This window comes from Pelophylax lessonae (assembly GCF_965119305.1).
Source record: "Pelophylax lessonae genome assembly, chromosome: 1".
NCBI lineage: Eukaryota > Metazoa > Chordata > Amphibia > Anura > Ranidae > Pelophylax > Pelophylax lessonae.
In genome coordinates this window covers 839,772,368-839,793,610 of record NC_138768.1, presented here as the reverse complement: position 1 = coordinate 839,793,610, position 21,243 = coordinate 839,772,368, and positions in this window count along the sequence as shown.

Genomic DNA, 21,243 nt, shown 5'->3' with positions numbered 1-21,243 from the left:
AGCGGTAACCCCGAGTCACGCTCGGGGTAGATGTGCAGAGAGCGCAGCTGTGTTCTCTTACCTTCTCCTGGCGATCCAGCGATGATCTCCCATTGCTGTGACCGCCAGCCGAGATCCCCGCCGCTCATCCGTCCTCCGTCGGTGTGATGACTTCCTAGTTCCGTTCCCTGCAGCAGCAATGCTGCATGGGAGCGGAACTAGGGAGGGAAATTAAAAAAAAAAAAAAGTTGCACAAAACACAAACACATTACACATTTTATAATATATATATATATACATATATATATGCATATATATATATATATATATATATATATATATATATATATATATATATATATATATATATGTATATATGTGTATATATATGTATATATGTGTATATATGTATATATATATATATATATATATATATATATATATATATATATATATATATACACACACACACATATATATATATATATATATAAAAAAAATTATATTATTGATTCAATTATAATTCATGCGTTATATATTACATATATATATATTTATGTGTGTGTATATATATATATATATATATATATATATATATATATATATATATATATATATATATATGTATACACACACACACATATATATATATATATATATATATATATATATAATATATAATGCATGAATTATAATCTAATCAATAATATAATTTTATTATATATATTATATATTAAATAATAAAATTATATTATTGATTTGATTATAATTCATGCGTTTGTGTTTCAAATTTATCACATCTGGGATGTCTTGTTTTGGTCAGGTTTAAGTCAGTAATTACTAAGAATTGTAGGCCTATAATACATAACGCCAAATTTCCATGAAAACAATTGTACCGCTTTTGGTATGTAATTCCTGACAGAATCATACCGCCAGGGAGGTTAAGCATTGCTTCTGTAAAAATTATCTTTTTAAAAAATAAAATGTTGCACTTTTTATGGCCAATTACTTGCATATAAGCCTTCAAAATGGGGACTTTTGATTTTTCAGGTTTGGGTGCTATAGACTTTAATAGAGTTTGAGGCTCGGGTTTGAACGAACCGGGGGCTGTCCAACTCTACTTACAATGATCAGAAAAAAATGCTTTTTGTAACTTCTTATAAAGCGTACACCTAACGCTCCCCTTCCCCCAGACTGACAAATCTGCAGTGAGGCCTGTAGGAGAGAATAGATGAAAGGCCGGCATGACTGGGGGAGGAACAGGGGAACAGGGTCAAGGAAGGGTCGCTAGGTCAGTGTAGTGTGAAGGGGAGTAGGCCTTACCTGATTGGAGGTAGAGGTTGGTGGGCAGGGTTCAGATGTGTAGGAGTCTGCGTAGGTAGGTCCATCCAGTCAATCTGAAGAATTTCAGGAGAAGAGGTAACTTCGCTCCCTCCCGCCCGTGGGTTAGCGGTTATTGAAGTACATGGGTGGTGGTAATGTTTATTCTTTTGTTTGGTGTCCGGGACCTTGGATGTAGTTTAAAATAAATAAATAAAATTGGAAAAGATGACGTACAGTAAACCCCCCTCCATTGCGGGGGTTACGTTCCGGACCCAGCCGTGAAAAGTGAAAATCCGCAAAATAGAAAAACCCTATTAAAATACACTGTAGGCATGTTTTTTTTTTCTGTCACTGTACTTTTAAAAGAATTTTAAAGTCTTTAACCACTTTACCACCGGAGGATTTTGCTGTCTTAGGTCCAGGCCACTTTTTGCGATTCGGCACTGTGCGACTTTAACTGATAATTGCGCGGTCGTGCGACGCTGTACCCAAACAAAATTTACGTCCTTTTTTTCTCACAAACAGAGCTTTCCTTTGATGGTATTTGATCACCTCTGCGCTTTTTATTTTTTGCGCTATAAACAAAAAAAGAGCGTACATTTTGAAAAAATAACAATATTTTTCACATTTTTTTATATGAAATTCCCCCCAAAAAAATTTAAAAATCAAATTTTTTAAATTTTTGGCCAATTTGTTTTCTGCTACCTATGTTTGGTAAAAAAAATCGCAATAAGCGTATTTTGATTGGTTTGCGCAAAAGTTATTGCGTTTACTAACTAAGGGAAAGATTTGTAATTTTTGGTGTTTTTTTTAACGAGTAATGGCGGCGATCTGCGTTTTTTTTTGCGGGACTGCGACATTGTGGCGGACAGCTTGGACTCTTGACTGACATTTTTGACACTTTTGGGGGTATCAGTGACATTACTGCAGTAATCAGTGCTATATATATGCACTGTTACTGTAAAAATGACACTGGCAGGGAAGGGGTTAATTTTATTGGAGAGGGAGGGGTTAATGTATGCCTGGTGCTTACTAACGGGTGTGGGGGGAGGTGACTGAGTGACACAGGGACAGATCGCATGTTCAGCTATGCTGAACCCTGCAATCTGACCCTGCCTGTCACTTAGGAGATCCGCCCGCAAGCGGGCGGATCTCCACACTCGATTCCCAGACGATCGGGGAAGAGCAGCGGCGATCGCCGCCGCTCCTCCCCTGGCCCGACTCCCGCTGTGAATGAATACAGCAGGAGCGAGCCTCCGGCGGCGCGTGCGCGCCGGCGAGAAAGGGGAATGTCTGGTGACGTAGTACTACGTCGCTAGACGTTATCGAGCCACTTTGCCGCAGTTGTGCTCTAGTGAGCAGACGGCAAGTGATTAAACACACTTTTAAAATAATAGAAACTCATTTAAACACATAAAAGATACTGAGAGACATAGCAAGAGCTATGGAAAACACAAAAATATTTAATTTTTAATGATTTATATAGTAAAATAACATTACAGAAAAAAACGCAATGTACCGGGACCGCAAAAACTGAACCGCGATGGAGCGGGGGTTTACTGTAAATCCATTACTAAATCAAAAAATAAAAAATAAAATAATACAATAGATAAACAAAGGAATAAATAAAATACATGAAATAAGATTAACCTCCTTAGCGGTATTCCCGAGTGTGGCTCGGGGGTTAAATTTCAGTGCAATTAGCGGTAACCCTGAGCCACACTCGGGGTACCGCCAGGAGCAGCGCTGGGTCCTGAAAGAGGGGTTACTTTCATTATCCCCGGGATCCTGCGATGTATCCCGGCGGTGTGCGGCGGCCGGATCTTCTGCCCGATGCTTGTGGGCCACGGCTTCCGTCTCCTGCGACGTGACGCTCGCAGGGGGGTGGAACCGGCAGCAAATTCAAAAAGTTATACACACAAACACACTGATACATTGCAAAATAATATAAATTGACATTAGTTTGCCCCCAAGTGCCCTTTCCTGCAGTTTTACTGTACTTTATATATATACACGTATATCTATATATATGTATACAGACAGATATATATATATAAAATATATATATACAGTACATGCATACATACTTTAGCTTATTTATAGTTATTTATTATATTGAAAAATTGAAACCTGCGCCTTTATAGCAGCGAACTCTAAACACCTGGAATGCTGGAACAAATAATATAAAACAAGAGTCGCGCTAAATGTGCAGAACTGTGAACTCGTATAGAGAACTAAAGTGCATAAACCATGCGTAACACCAAAGGCTAAGACAGAGGGATAAGACCATCAATACAGTTCCAAAGAGATAACAAGTAGATGAAATGAAGTTCATATGGTCGTCCACCCAGGTGTATGTATATAAACACAAACAATCAGTGAAACCTCCACCACATGAAGCCTCTTACCAGAGGAAGGAAGGGTTAAAGCAGTAAGTAGTTATGGGACTACTACCACCCATATCCTGCAAGGCAGCTCCTAGAAAGTCCACCCGAACTTGTTCAAAAGAAGCGAACCATCTGGGATGAATTCCAAATCCACTGGAATGGGCGGGATCCACTTTTAGCAAAGTATGCATATAATACAAAACGGAAACAAGCCCATAGCGTGATAACGTTTAAAACATTTAATGAAAGATAAAAGACATGCACTCACCCTGAGGTGAACGTAATACAGCAAAAGTGTAAATAGATGTCAAGGGGGACGAAAAGCTTGACAACGTCGGTGGACGAAAAGCTTCGGGAGGTGCTGAGTCTACACTCCTTATCACACCCGAATACCGGAGTTGCCCGCCCTGTGCCTTGGTGTCATCTATTTACACTTTTGCTGTATTACGTTCACCTCAGGGTGAGTGCATGTCTTTTATCTTTCATTAAATGTTTTAAACGTTATCACGCTATGGGCTTGTTTCCGTTTTGTATTATATGCATACTTTGCTAAAAGTGGATCCCGCCCATTCCAGTGGATTTGGAATTCATCCCAGATGGTTCGCTTCTTTTGAACAAGTTCGGGTGGACTTTCTAGGAGCTGCCTTGCAGGATATGGGTGGTAGTAGTCCCATAACTACTTACTGCTTTAACCCTTCCTTCCTCTGGTAAGAGGCTTCATGTGGTGGAGGTTTCACTGATTGTTTGTGTTTATATACATACACCTGGGTGGACGACCATATGAACTTCATTTCATCTACTTGTTATCTCTTTGGAACTGTATTGATGGTCTTATCCCTCTGTCTTAGCCTATAGTTATTTATTATATTATAATTTATGATTTTGTGTTTCAAACTTTATCATACCCGAGATGTTATAAAGAAGAACGCACAGTAAAAAAAAAATCATAAGTAAATAGTTGGTTTGGGCTGCTCATCATTAAGAATTACATGCAAAATAATTGTACCGTTTTCAGCACCTAAAATCCGAAAGAATCATACCGCCAGGGAGGTTAAGGCCCCTTTCACACATACGGTCCGTTTGTCCGTTTTTCATCCATCCTTTGACGGATGAAGAACGGACATCAATGCATCTCTATGTAAAAACGGATGACAGCGGATGATCATCCGTTAACATCCGTTTTCATCCGTTCATTCCAATGTCCATTTTTTGGAATGGATGAATGCTCTATTTTTCATCTGTCAAAAAAACGGATTGGACGAAAAACGGATGTAAACAGACAAACGATCCATTTTTCATCCATTTTTGCATTGGTAGTGGATGTAAGCCCTGGCTTATGGGCCCCAACTATAGCTGACAGAAGAACACAATAAAGAACTGCCCCCCTACAAAGCCATTCTACCAACCCCTATCCTTTATTCATTTAACTACTTGCCTTCTGTGCACTTAAACACCCTTCCCATCCAGGCCAATTTTTAGCTTTCAGCGCTCTCACACTTTGACTGACAATTGCTACACTGTACCCATATGACATTTTTATCATTTTTTTCACACAAATAGAGCTTTCTTTTGGTGGTATGTAATCACCTCTGCGATTTTTATTTTTTACAAAAAAAAAAGAATAAAGACAGAAAATTTTGAAAAAAAAAAAAAGTTTTTCGTATTTTCTGCGAGTAAATTTTGAAAATAAATGTTTCTCCTTCACTGATGTGTGCTGATGAGGCGGCACTGATGGGCACTGATAGGCTGCACTGATGGGCACTGATGAGGTGGCACTTATGGGCACTGATGAGGTGGCACTTATGGGCACTGATGAGGTGGCACTTATGGGCACTGATGAGGAGGTACTAATATGCCGCACTGATGAGCACTGATAGGCGGCACTGATAGGCGGCACTGATGAGCACTGATAGGCGGCACTGATGAGCACTGAGAGGTGGCACTGCTGGGCACTGAGAGGTGGCACTGCTGGGCACTGAGAGGCGGCACTGAGAGGCGGCACTGACGGGCGGCACTGATGGGCACTGATAGGCGGCACTGATGGGCACTGGCGGATGGCACTGGACACTGACGGGTGGCACTGATGAGCGGCACTGATGGGCAGCACCCTCAGTGCCCACACTCAGTGCCCATAGTGCTGCCAGTCAGTGCTCATCAGTGCCTAGATGAGCAGGCACTGATGGGCACTGACTAGCAGCACTATGGGCACTGATTGTGGGCATTGATGGGGGGCACTGATGGCGGGCACTGGGGGCACTGATGGGGGGGCACTGTGTGTGTATTTTTACCTTTAGTAATCAGGGCACTGGTGATCGGTGCCCTGATTACATTCTCCTGTGTCCCCGGCGCTGTGAGGCTCCCCCTCCTTCCTCACACTGCAGGCTCCGTGTGAGGAAGGAGCGCCGGCGATGAGAGATGATCTCATATGTTTACATATGAGATCATCGCTCATTGGACGGCCCGATCATGTGGTGAATGGCCGCTGTGATTGGCCATTCACCACGATCTGTGATCGGCCGTGTCCAAGGGACACGGCCGACACAGATTTTCCCCGCAGCGCGCTCGCGGGAGCGCGCTGGGGGCGTGTCACTGGGAGGCCGTTTAAAAACGGCCTCCCGAAAATTCAAGTCCGCGCTGCAGCCGTATATAGGCTGTAGCGCGGATGGGGGGTGGTTAAAGGGTATCTCCATCCAGTGGGTCTAGATCTATCATAGTCATTGTTAAAGTCTAACTAAAGGCCAAACTTTTTTTTTTTGTTTTAGATAGAGTGGAGATGAATTAGAACACCTGTCAGTTTTTAGTGCTATCTGTGCCCCTGTTAGGGAGATCCCCCCTCTCTATTTGTCCTGTTTACCATTATCATTGAAAGTGAAATTAAAAGAAAATCCCAAATTTTGGGTTGTCCCCAGAAAAGTAATAGAGGGGAAATCTCCCTGTGGGGACACTAATTCTGTCTCCAAGGAATTCCCCTAATTTGCAGGAATTTATTTTCACTTCCTGTTTGGCTATGGGACAGGAAGTAAAGGGAAATCTCCCCAACGTGACACAGATGGGGGGAAAAAATGTGATATGGGTTATAACAGGGCTCAAAATTTCAAGCCATGAGCTACTAGCCAGGCCTTAAGATTTACTCGCCACTTGTTGCCCCACCCAAACCCCACCCTGCTCCGCCCCTAAACACGCCCTCTACATTGCAGAGCGCCCACAGCATGTCCCCTTAAATTGCAGAGCGCCCACAGCATGTCCCCTTAAATTGCAGAGCGCCCGCAGCATGTCCCCTTAAATTGCAGAGCGCTCACAGCATGTCCCCTTACATTGCAGAGCGCCCACAGCATGTCCCCTTACATTGCAGAGCGCCCACAGCATGTCCCCTTTCATTGCAGAGCGATCATCACAGCATGTCCCCTTTCATTGCAGAGCGCCCACAGCATGTCCCCTTTCATTGCAGAGCGCCCACAGCATGTCCCCTTTCATTGCAGAGCGCCCACAGCATGTCCCCTTAAATTGCAGAGCGCCCACAGCATGTCCCCTTTCATTGCAGAGCGCCCACAGCATGTCCCCTTTCATTGCAGAGCGCCCACAGCATGTCCCCTTAAATTGCAGAGCGCTCACAGCATGTCCCCTTACATTGCAGAGCGCCCACAGCATGTCCCCTTACATTGCAGAGCGCCCACAGCATGTCCCCTTTCATTGCAGAGCGCCCATAGCATGTCCCCTTAAATTGCAGAGCGCCCACAGCATGTCCCCTTTCATTGCAGAGCGCCCACAGCATGTCCCCTTAAATTGCAGAGCGCCCACAGCATGTCCCCTTAAATTGCAGAGCGCCCGCAGCATGTCCCCTTTCATTGCAGAGCGATCATCACAGCATGTCCCCTTTACATAGTTACATAGTTACATAGTTACATAGTAGGTGAGGTTGAATAAAGACAATAGTCCATCCAGTTCAACCTGTGTAGGTGTGTGTGGTTGTAATCATCTCACATACCCCTGAATGTTCTGATCCTTGAGATGTAAGTCTAAGAGTCTTTTGAAAGCCACCATACTACCCGCAGAAACCACCTCTTGTGGTAGAGAATTCCACAATCTTGTAGCCCTAACAGTAAAGAACCCCCCACGTTGCCTGAGGTTAAAACGCTTCTCCTCTAATCGCATTGTATGCCCTCGAGTCCTCATGCAATCCCTTCGAATGAACAGCTTTTTTTCTAAGCTGGGATCCCCATTAAGATATTTATAAATTGCTATCATGTCCCCCCTCAGACGTCTCTTCTCCAGGACGAATAAATCGAGCGATTGTAGACGCTCTTCATAGTCAAGGTCCTCCAATCCCCTAATTAGTTTAGTTGCCCTTCTCTGGACTCTCTCCAGCTCCAACACATCCCTCCTGAGGACTGGCGACCAGAACTGGACAGAATACTCCAGATGCGGTCGGACCAGAGTTTTATAAAGTGGAAGGATTATAGTCTTATCTCTGGAATACATCCCTTTCTTTATGCATGCCAATATTCTGCTGGCTTTGGCAGCTGCCGCTTGACATTGCATGCTGTTGCCTAATCTATCATCAACCAAGACTCCCAGATCCTTCTCCATTTTTGATTCCCCCAAGGGTTCCCCTCCTAACGTGTATTGTGCTTTTATGTTTTTAGTCCCCAAGTGCAAAACCTTACACTTCTCCACGTTAAACCTCATTTGCCATGTCATTGCCCACTCCGTAATTTTGTCCAGGTCATTCTGTAGGATATCTGCTTCATGCTGTGCAGTTATTGCTCTGGCCAATTTTGTGTCATCTGCAAAAACTGATATCGAACTACTGATCCCGACCTCAATGTTGTTTATGAATAAATTGAACAAGGTTGGTCCCAGGACTGAGCCCTGGGGCACCCCGCTTACTACCTCAGACCAGTCTGAGTATGCGCTGTTTATTACCACTCTTTGGACACGCCCTTTAAGCCAATTCCGTATCCAAGAGCAAACCCTGCTGTCGATACCTGCAGATCTTATTTTATAAATTAAGCGCTTGTGGGGAACTGTATCAAACGCCTTAGCGAAATCCAAGTACACCACATCCACTGGTCTCCCCCTATCTAGCTCACAGCTCACCTCCTCGTAAAATGTTAATAGATTGGTTTGACAAGAACGCCCATTTGTAAACCCGTGCTGATTACTGCTAATGATGTTGTTGTCTTTAGCAAACTCTACGATATAGTCCCTTATCATCCCCTCCAGAAGTTTACATACTATTGATGTCAAACTGACAGGCCTATAATTTCCCGGGATATGCCTCTGGCCCTTTTTGAATATCGGAATCACGTTAGCTTTCTTCCAATCCCCTGGTACATCTCCTGTCCTAATACTGTCAGCAAAGATCAGGAACAGTGGTCTGGATATAACCTTACTGAGTTCCTTGAGTACTCTCGGATGTACGCCATCCGGGCCTGGTGATTTGTTTGTGTTGAGTTTATCCAGCCTTTCCCTGATTTCACCCTCTGTTAGCCATAGTGGCAAGTCCTGTGTATTACTACTAACCAAACAGTCATGGTCAGTGTACCCCTCCGTTTCCTGTGTAAAGACTGACGAGAAAAAAGCATTCAGCACGGTTGCTTTTTCAGTGTCCTCTGTAACCATCCTCCCATCATTGTTAATTATGTGTGCAATATGCTCTGCCCTAGTTTTTTTGCTGTTGATATATTTAAAGAATTTCTTTGGGTTTTTTTTACTATCCTCCGCTATTTGTCTCTCAAAGTTGATTTTAGCCATCTTGATTTCTTGTTTACTTTTCTTATTTGCCTCCTTGTATTGCTCGAAAGCCGATACTGTGCCCTCTGATTTATACTTCTTGAAGGCCAATTTTTTTCCCCTAATAAGTTTTTTGACGCTACGGTTTAGCCAGCCAGGTTTGGCTTTGTCTCTTCTAAATTTATTTCCCATAGGAATGCACTGCAAGATGCCTTTGCCTAATATGTTCCTAAAGCATTCCCATTTTTCCTCTGTGGTCAGGGATCCCAGGGTTTGGTCCCAGTTTACCCTTTCCATCAATGAGTACAATTTTGGAAAGTTTGCCCTTCTGAAGTTTAGGGTTCTTATGTTCCCCACTTGCCTTGTTATATTGTTATTTATACTAAATGTGATCATCCTGTGATCGCTAGAGCCCAGATTGTCCTGGACTCCTACCTGCGAGATTAGGTCTGGGTCATTAGTGATCAATAGATCCAGGACTGCATTTTCTCTAGTCGGAGAATCCACTAACTGTGACATGTAATTATCCTGTAAGGTTTCCGTGAATAGACGGGCCTTCTGTGAGTGTGCAGTCCCCTCGTCCCAGTCAATGTCGGGATAATTGAAGTCCCCCAATATGACGACTGATCCCAATTTTGCCACTTTACTCATTAGTGCTAAGAATTCCAGCTCTACCTCCTCCCCTTGGTTAGGTGGCCTATAGCAAACCCCCACAATTACTTTCCCCTTTTCTCCTTCCCTATGGAGTTCAACCCACACAGATTCTAAATCCATGCTCATCCCATCCGTAATGTCACTCCTTTCTATCACCTTTATATTGTTCTTGACATAGAGACATACCCCTCCCCCTCTTTTTCCTACCCTGTCCTTCCGGTACACCGAATACCCTTGGATATTGGCCAGCCAGTCATGTGAGGGGTCGAACCAAGTCTCTGTTATTCCCACAAGGTCTATGTCCTCCTCATGTACCAATATTTCCAACTCATCCATTTTATTAGCTAGGCTCCTGGCATTAGCATATACCCCTCTTAGTTTTACGGAAGTTAAGCGCAATTGGCGGTTATGTTTATTCCTGTTTGGTCTGAGATTTTCCCGCACAGACCTGCCAATTGACATTGTGGACCTACTGTCGCTGCTGACCCTACAACTGCCTTCAGTCCTCTGCTCCCTCCTGACTGACTCTACTTCTGAGCCCTCCCCCCGTCTCCTAGTTTAAAAGCTCCTCCAACTTGGTGGCCATCTTTCTCCCCAAAAGAGCTGTACCGTCCCCATTAAGGTGCAGCCCATCCTTACATTGCAGAGCGCCCACAGCATGTCCCCTTTCATTTCAGAGCGCCCACAGCATGTCCCCTTAAATTGCAGAGCGCTCACAGCATGTCCCCTTAAATTGCAGAGCGCTCACAGCATGACCCCTTAAATTGCAGAGCGCTCACAGCATGACCCCTTAAATTGCAGAGCGCCCACAGCATGTCCCGTTACATTGCAGAGTGCCCACAGCATGACCCCTTTCATTGCAGAGCGCCCACAGCATGTCCCCTTACATTGCAGAGCGCCCACAGCATGTCCCCTTTCATTGCAGAGCGATCATCACAGCATGTCCCCTTTCATTGCAGAGCGCCCACAGCATGTCCCCTTTCATTGCAGAGCGCCCACAGCATGTCCCCTTTCATTGCAGAGCGCCCACAGCATGTTCCCTTTCATTGCAGAGCACCCACAGCATGTCCCCTTTCATTGCAGAGCGCCCACAGCATGTCCTCTTTCATTGCAGAGCGCCCACAGCATGTCCCCTTTCATTGCAGAGCGATCACAGCATGTCCCCTTAAATTGCAGAGCGCCCACAGCATGTCCCCTTAAATTGCAGAGCGATCACAGCATGTCCCCTTAAATTGCAGAGCGATCACAGCATGTCCCCTTTCATTGCAGAGCGATCGCAGCATGTCCCCTCAAATTGCAGAGCGATCACAGCATGTCCCCTTTCATTGCAGAGCGATCGCAGCATGTCCCCTTTCATTGCAGAGCGATCGCAGCATGTCCCCTTAAATTGCAGAGCGCCCACAGCATGTCCTCTTTCATTGCAGAGCGATCACAACATGTCCCCTTAAATTGCAGAGCGATCACAGCATGTCCCCTTAAATTGCAGAGCGATCACAGCATGTCCCCTTAAATTGCAGAGCGATCACAGCATGTCCCCTTTCATTGCAGAGCGATCGCAGCATGTCCCCTAAATTGCAGAGCGCTCACAGCATGTCCCCTTAAATTGCAGAGCGCTCACAGCATGACCCCTTAAATTGCAGAGCGCTCACAGCATGACCCCTTAAATTGCAGAGCGCCCACAGCATGTCCCGTTACATTGCAGAGTGCCCACAGCATGACCCCTTTCATTGCAGAGCGCCCACAGCATGTCCCCTTACATTGCACAGTGCCCACAGCATGTCCCCTTTCATTGCAGAGCGCCCACAGCATGTCCCCTTTCATTGCACAGTGCCCACAGCATGACCCCTTTCATTGCACAGTGCCCACAGCATGTCCCCTTTCATTGTACAGTGCCCACAGCATGTCCCCTTTCATTGTACAGTGCCCACAGCATGTCTCCTTAATTGCAGAGCGCCCACAGCATGTCCCCTTTCATTGCACAGTGCCCACAGCATGTCCCCTTTCATTGCACAGTGCCCACAGCATGACCCCTTTCATTGCACAGTGCCCACAGCATGACCCCTTTCATTGCACAGTGCCCACAGCATGTCTCCTTAATTGCAGAGCGCCCACAGCATGTCTCCTTAATTGCAGAGCGATCACAGCGTGCACTTACCTGCAGCAGGCGGCTTCCTCCTCCTCCTCCTCCTCCTCCTCCTCGGCCAGTTACAATCGTTCGCCTTTTGGCCAATCAGGAAACACCTGCCTCCTGATTGGCCAGTAGGAGGATCAGGAGGAGGATCCCTGTGACAATAGCGAATACTCATTCGCTATTGTCACACAATGGGTGGGCTCAGGACGCAGTGCTCTGCTCCTAGAGCCCATCCTTTTCTAAAAAAGAAAGTAAAAGTAATCACCGGCTGCTGTTAATGGCGGCGGCGGCGGCATGCACAGCTCGCCATCCTCAAAATTCCACTCGCAAAATGCTAGTAGGCGAGTGGAATTTTTGAGGGCTGGGTTATAACCCTCCCTTACTCTATCCAAAATGAAAAAAAAAAAAACTCCTATGGTTACACTTTAATGCACTTTGGCAGTAAAATCTCCTGAATGCGGTTACAGTAATTCGACCAGATTATTGTCAATTGCTGTTTTAACAGTGGTCTTGCTACTGTTTATGCTGATCCTGGGGCATCGTGTGCTCCTATTCCTCTTGCTGATTAATGATCATATTGTATGTTGAGTTGCACTGCTACCATTGCTAATCCGCTTTCATTATTGGCATTTAAAAATTGCCTTTACTAATTGGTTTGATTTCCTTAAACAGCATCAATATTGTGTAACTGGTATTGCCTTCAGTGATTTCTGTGATATTGCAAACTGTGTTCACTTATCCTAGTGTGTCAGAGGGGAGGAAGTCATTCAAGTGGTCAAATCAAATAACAGGGAACTCATAGTAGCCAGCGGCTATCTTTAATGACTTCCTGCCCACGCTATAGCCAAAAGACGGCTACGGCATGAGCTTATTTTTTCGGGAGGGCGTACATGGACGTGATCGCACTACCCGCACACCCCCTGATGCACATGGGCGATGCCCATTCAGCTGATCACAGATCGGGGTAAAGGGCCAATCACAGCGGTTCTTTACCATAGGATTGTTGCAGAGTGTGATCACTGGGTGCAGCAGAGTCCATTCAGATCAGACATTGTGGAGTAACAGGAACTGGCTTCTTTATTAGAACATAACACAGATATCAAAGATGTCACCTCATGGTAATAAAAACAACAGACAGGAAGAGATAACCAACAAGTTCAGTACAGTGTACAGGATATTACAACACATCATAGAAATGCATAGCATATCACTGAGCATTAGCGACATCTAGTGTCCTATTTGTGAACTGCAGTTAATCTGTAATAGGCTAAGCTTAAAGTTGTTGTATCTCCAACAATGATCAGCTGTCAGTCAATGACAGCTCATCATAGGATGTAAACACAAGCCAGTTATCGGCTTTTCTTTCTTCACACAGACTGATAACTGGCATCTGTTAAAGGGAGATCGGTCCTACCAGTGCTGCTAACCAGTGCCAATCAGTGCCCATCAGTGCCTCATCATCACTGTCACCTACCAGTGCAATCTACCAGTGCCTATCAGTACCCTTCAGTGCCCATCAGTGCCACTCATTAGTGCTACCTCTCAGTGCCCTTCAGTGCCACCTATCAGTGCCCATCAGTGCCACCTATCAGTGCCCATCAATGCCACCTATCGGTGCGGCCTCATTAGGGCCTCCTTATCAGTGCCCACCAGTGCCACCTCATCAGTGCCCATCAGTGCCCATCAGTACCACATATCAGTGCCTATTAGTGCCATCATATATGTTCTGCCTCATCAGTGCCTATCAGTGCAGCCTATCAGTGCCCATTGGTGAAGCCTCATCAGCGCACATCAGTGAAGGAGAAAAACTACCTGTTTGCAAAACGTTTAAACAAACTATACATTTTTTTTTGATCTTTTAAATTTTAGCAAAAAATAAAAAACCCAGTGATTAAATACCACAAAAGGAAAGCTCTATTTGTGTGAGAAAAATGATAAATAATGTCTTATGGGTGTTGCATGACTGAGCAATTGTCATTAAGTGACAGTTCACACATATGCGATGTCAGACATGGCATGTGATTCGCGCTGCAATGCTGTGCAAATCACATGCGATGCCTGTGCAATGCGAATTCAGCCATGCAGATTGCATGGCTTCATTTGCATCGCATTTGGACCAAAGTCGCACAGGACCTTTTTTTTGGTCTGCACCAGAATCGGATCGCATGAGTATTCACACCTATGCAATCCAATACCTGTCCGAACTGACAGTTCACACTGCGATATGCGAACTAATCTGGGGGTGTCGATAACTTTGTATTGACACTCCCAGCAGTGCACATTTGCCTGCGAGTCGGTTGTGATAGCGCTGAAAGCTGAAAATTGACCTGGGCAAGAAGGGGGTAAAAGTGCTGGTAGGGCAAGTGGTTACAGAAAAACAGAACTAGATGAAATGGTGTTTTTTATATGTAGTCAGGAAATTGCTACCAGCTAAGTTAAAGCGGAGTTCCACCCAAAAGTTGAACTTCCGCTTTAAATAGTCCTAACCCCCTCATTTTTTTTTTGGGGGGGGGAGAGCGGGTACCTAGTTTTGACAGGTACCCGCTCCCACTTCCGCTCGGAGCGCCGCGGCACCCTGAGCGGAAGTTCTCCTCTCCTCGTCCCTCCCTGCAATCTTCTGGGACATGTCAGAGGTCCCAGAAGATTGCAGGCCAATCAAGACGCGCATCGCAAATCGGGCGGCCGCATTGCTGGACCGGGGGACAGATGAGTGTGTGTTTATTAAAAGTCAGCAGATACACTTATTGTAGCTGCTGACTTTTAACCTCCCTGGCGGTATGATTCTTTTGGATTTTAGGTGCTGAAAGCGGTACCATTATTTTGCATGTAATTCTTGTGAATGAGCAGTCCAAACCAACTGTATACATTATATATATATATATATATATATGTATACATATTTTATGTATACATATATTATATATATATATTATATATATATATATATATATATATATAATGTATACAGTTGGTTTGGGCTGCTCATTCACAAGAATTACGTATATATATATATATATATATATATATATATATATATATATATATATATATATATATATATATATATATATATGTATATATAATGTGTGTGTGTGTATATATATATATATATATATATATATATATATATATATATATGTGTATATATATATATATATATATGTGTATATATATATATATATATATATATATACATATATTTACATAAAAATTACAGTGAAAGGGCACTGGGGGGGAATGTAATGTGATTTTATTTTATTTTGAATGATATCAGTGTGTTTGGTGCATTTTACATTTGAATTTGCCACCGGGTCCACCCCCCGGCGGACGTCACGTCGCCGGAGACGGAAGCCGGGGCTCGCAGACGATCGGGAGGAAGCTCCCCCGCCGCACACCGCCCGCAGTCTTCGCTGGATCCCGGAGAAAAGGTAAGTAAAACCTCCTCCAGCATCCAGCGATCTTCTTAGCGCTACCCCGAGTGTGACTCGGGGTTACCGCTTTTGGCACTAAAATCTTACCCCGAGTCACACTCGGGAATACCGCTAGGAAGGTTAATAAACACAGAAAAGGCTGGAACTCCACTTTAAGGCTGATGTACTATTCCTTTAAGTTTGCTGTTTGTTCTGAGGTTCTCCTGGAGAGTGGATTATGGGATATATGGCCGGTGGAGTATAAAGACTGTGAGAGATGGCCGGATGGAACTATACACCCAGGGAGCCGGGGCACAGCAGCTCATGGGCACAGAGAGAGGGCCTGTGATGCAGTATAATTACAGTGAGAACTAGGAGTTAGCGGAGTGGTTGCCATGGGGCTGAGTCTGCCTAGTGCGTGGTGAACCGAGAGACCGCCTTTACATACATACAGCGGATCATACTGTTTATTATGGTCAGAACTAGGATACAAGTACCCCTTTTGCCCTTTGGATTACAAATATCATTCTTGGAATGATTTGAGCTCCTACTGCCGGCGAAGACCAGCAAGGCCTTGCTCAGGAAGAGACTCAATTAATTCAGGGACAAAGGGGGCCCCCTATAGGTGATAGAGTGCACTTTGCCCGGTCACATTTGTTATTGAAGTATATATATTCCATTGAGAGATATTAATGCAGCTGAACTAGTTAGATCTGACTGTCTTATTTATAGTCAATATAGAGTCAGATATCTGATTTGTCACTCTCACACCTTTATAAGCAGAATTGCATTATTCTTGCAATCATATTCGTGTGTTTTACCAGATAGATATCATTATATATCTATTTGTTTCTAATATTATTGAAATATAGGATCCTGAGTCTTGGGTCACTTTCTACTCTTTGGGACTTCAAGACTCAGAATCTCACTCTGGTTCTAGACTATCATAATTCCTGTTGTGTTGAAACTGCATTTGTTCCTTTTCCATTTAACCGCTTGCCGACTGCCACATGACTATTTACGGCGGCAGTCAGCCCCTCACAGGCAAAGTGACGTAGGGCTACGTCGCTAGCCTGTGAGCCTCTAGGGGGTGAGCGCGCGCCGCCGGAGGCGCGCTCCCGCCTCCGCTCGCTCCCTAACATGTCCGTGCGTGTGACCGGTAGACCCAATGTCCGCCGGTCACTCGCGATCGTCCGGTACAGAGGGAGAAAGGCAGACGGCTAATGTAAACACAGCCGCCTGTCATTCTCCCCTGTGTAAGTGCAGAGATCATACGGTCCTGCTATGTAGGATCGTATATCTCTGTAGTTACACAAACAGCCACATCCCTTTACAGTTAGAATCATAGAATCATGACCCTAGGGACACACTTAACCCCTCCTTCTCCAATAAAGTTAACCCCTTCCCTGCCAGTGTCATTTTTCCAGTAACAGTGCATATGTATAGCACTGATTACTGTAGTAATGTCACTGGTACCCCCAAAAGTGTCAAAAATGTCAGTCAGGGGTCCGATCTGTTCGCCGCAATGTCGCAGTCCCGCAAAAAAAAAAATCGCAGATCGCCGCCATTACTCGTTAAAAAAAAAACAATAAAAATGACAAAAATCTTTCCCTTAGTTAGTAAACGCAATACCTTTTGCGCAAACCAATCAAAATACGCTTATTGCGATTTTTTTACCAAAAATATGTAGCAGAAAACAAATTGGCCTAAAATGTTAAAAAATTTTGATTTTTACATTTTTTTGGGGGGAATTTCATATAACAAAATGTGAAAAATATTGTTATGTTTGCAAAATTGTCGCTCTTTTTTTGTTTATAGCGCATGATCAAAAAATCGCACAGGTGATCAAATACCACCAAAAGAAAGCTCTGTTTGTGGGAAAAAAAGTACGTCAATTTAATTTGGGTAAAGCATCGCACGACCGCGCACGCGCAATTGTCTGTTAAAGTCACGCAGTGCCGAATCGCAAAATAGGCCCTGGTCAGGAAGGGGGTAAAATCTTCCGGGGCTTAAGTGGTTAAAGTCAGTAAAACTGATATACCTATATCTAGGTGTCATTGTTGTTTTTCTGAACTATCTTTTCAGAACCCATAGTGTCAAGCGGGTTGGAGGTGCCTCAGGGTCAAGGAAGTGTGGAGGAAACAAGCATACTTAGCAGCCCCTGTGGGGGGCATGCTACATATATCTCCTAGAAGTTTAGCTTTAAAGACATATAACTGGTTCTCTTTGAGTTTCCGAATGTTCATAGTCACTGCCGAACAGTCATAAATATAGTATCAACAACAATCAGAGCAACAAGGAGAGGTTACCAAAGACTGTAACATGAGTGACAAGAGAGGACCACTTGTTACCCTCCAAATTTACTATCTAGAGGAAATCCAATATTGGAGCCTGTTTCACAACGTTTTGTTCTGGCATTCATCAGACAATTGGCGGCTCGTCTTTTGATGGTATTTAAAAGGAAAAAAAATCAAAGCCAGAGCCAGCTCATTTCTTTGTTGCTGCTCAATAGCTGTGCAGGCAAGCCACGCTTCCAGCCTGAATAGATCTGACCCCACCAGACGTATAACAAGCCGCAGTGTCATCCCACTACGTTCCCAATTCCAATTCACTCAAAGTGAAAAACAAACTTTACTGAACACTACATCAGACAGCACCGGGGCAACACCCCGGCTTGTGCGAGGACGGCTTCCTTGTAAGACATATTGTAATTGCTCTAAGAAGACAATGATTTTCACCATGCCTTTGCTTCTCCAATTTGCAGGCGGGATCGGAGGTTGTGTTAGTTCACAATGAATGCGTACGACTACCCTAACTTTTTAAAGGCTGTAAGCTGACATTTGAAAATAATTTGTTACTTAACCACTTTAAGACTGGGCCTATTTTTGACACTTGTGTTTACAAGCTAAAATCCTGTTTTTTTTTTTTTTTGCTAGAACCTACTTAGAACTCCCAAACATTATATATATATTTTTTTTTTTTCAGAGACCCTAGAGCAGGGGTGGGGAACCTACCGCCTGCGGGCCGTATGCGGCCCGCAAAGTCATCTGATCCAGCCCCCTGTGCTATGGTGACCAGACGTCCCCGGACTGAGGACACTGTCCCCGCTTTGCATGGCGGGGGCGCCCAGGGCCGGCCCTACCATTGGGCTGCCTCCGGAGGGGAAGGGGAGGGCAAGCGCCTCCTGATTACACAAAGAGCAGGGTTCTTCTGCTTACCCGGCACGGCCGCTGTCATACAAAGTCACGCCTCCTACCTATGAAAGACACCACAGTGGTGACGTCTATCATAGGAGTCGGTGCAGGAGGCATGACTTCGTATGAGAGCGCCCGCGCCGGGTAAGCTGAAGAACCCTGCTCTTTGTAATCAGGAGGCGCTCTAATTCCTGAGCACTAATCACTCTGCATTAAGGGGGGCACTAATCACTCTGCATTAAGGGGGCACTAATCACTCTGCATTAAGGGGGGCACTAATCACTCTGCATTAAGGGGGCACTAATCACTCTGCATTGATGGGGGCACTAATCACTCTGCATTAAGGGGGTACTAATCACTCTGCATTGATGGGGACACTAATTGCTGTGCATTAACCACTTTACCACCGGAGGATTTTGCTGTCTTACGTCCAGGCCACTTTTTGCGATTCGGCGATGTGCGACTTTAACTGACAATTGCACGGTCGTGCGACGCCGTACCCAAGCGAAATTTACGTCCTTTTTTTCCCACAAACAGAGCTTTCTTTTGGTGGTATTTGATAACCTGTGCGATTTTTACTTTTTGCGCTATAAACAAAAAAAGAGCGTTTATTTTGAAAAAATAACAATATTTTTAACTTTTTTTTATATGAAATTCCCCCCAAAAAAGATGTAAAAAACAATTTTTTTTTACATTTTTGGCCAATTTGTTTTCTGCTACCCATGTTTGGTAAAAAAAAATCACAATAAGCGTATTTTGATTGGTTTGCGCAAAAGTTATTGCGTTTACTAACAAAGGGAAAGATTTCTGTCATTTTTGGTGTTTTTTTTTTAACGCTTAATGGCGGCGATCTGCGATTTTTTTGCGGTACTGCGACATTGCGGCGGACAAATCGGACCCTTGACTGACATTTTTGACACTTTTGGAGGTACCAGTGACATTACTGCAGTAATCAGTGCTATAAATATGCACTGTTACTGTAAAAATGACACTGGCAGGGAAGGGGTTAATTTTATTGGAGAGGGAGGGGTTAATGTATGCCTGGTGCTTACTGACGTGTGGAGGGGGAGGTGACTGAGTGAGCCAGGAACAGATCGGATGTCCAGCTATGCTGAACACTCCGATCTGTCACTCCCTGTCACTTGGGAGATCCGCCCGCTTGTGTTTACACAGGCGGGCGGATCTCCACACTAGATCCCCGACGATCGGGGATGAGCGGCCGCCCAGAAGGGGGAGTGTCTGACGACGTAGTACTACGTCGTCAGACGATAACGAGCAACTCTGCCGCAGTAATATTACTGTGGGCGGAGGTAAAGTGGTTAAGGGGGCACTAATAACTCTGCATTTATGGGGGCACTAATCACTCTGCATTAAGGGGGGCACTACTCACTCTACATTGATGGGGGCACTAATCACTCTGCATTAAGGGGGCACTTATCACTCTGCATTAAGGGGGCACTAATCACTCTGCATTGATGGGGGCAATAATTACTCTGCATTAAGGGGGTACTAATCACTCTGCATTGATGGGGGCACTAATCGCTGTGCATTAAGGGGGCACTAATCACTCTGCATTGATGGGGGCACTAATCACTCTGCATTAAGGGGGGCACTAATCACTCTACATTGATGGGGGCACTAATCACTCTGCATTGATGGGGCACTAATCACTCTGCATTGATGGGGGCACTAATCACTCTGCATTAAGGGGGCGCTAATCACTCTGCCTTGAGGGGGGCACTAATCACTCTGCATTGATGGGGGCATTAATCACTCTGCATTAAGTGGGCACTAAGATCCAGCAGTACCAGCCAGAGCCAGCAATACCCACAGCAGAACCAGCAGTACCCACAGCAGTACCAGCCAGAGCCAGCAGTACCCACAATAGAACCAGCAGTACCCACATCAGTACCAGCCAGAGTCAGCAGCACCCACAACAGTACCAGCCAGCAGTACCCACAGCAGTACCAGCCAGCAGTACATAGAGCACAGTACCAGCCAGCAGTACCAGCCTGAGCCAGCAGTACCCACAGGAATATTAGCCAGCAGTACCCACAGCAGTACCAGCCAGCAGTACCAGCCTGAACCAGCAGTACCTGCCAGCAGTACCAGCCTGAGCCAGCAGTACCCACAGCAGTACCAGCCAGCAGTACCTACAGCACAGTGCCAGCCTGAGTCAGCAGTACCCACAGCAGTACCAGCCTGAGCCAGCAGTACCAGTCAGCAGTACCCACAGCACAGTACCAGCCTGAGCCAGCAGTACCCACAGCATTACCAGCCAGCAGTACCAGCCAGCTGTACCCACCAGCAGTACCAGCCAGCTGTACCCACCAGCAGTTCTTTTCAAAACTTACCACCACAAAGAGTCGACTGTGCTCCAGACTGACCGATGCAAACATGGAAAACCAGTTGCCAGTAGCAACATCATCAAT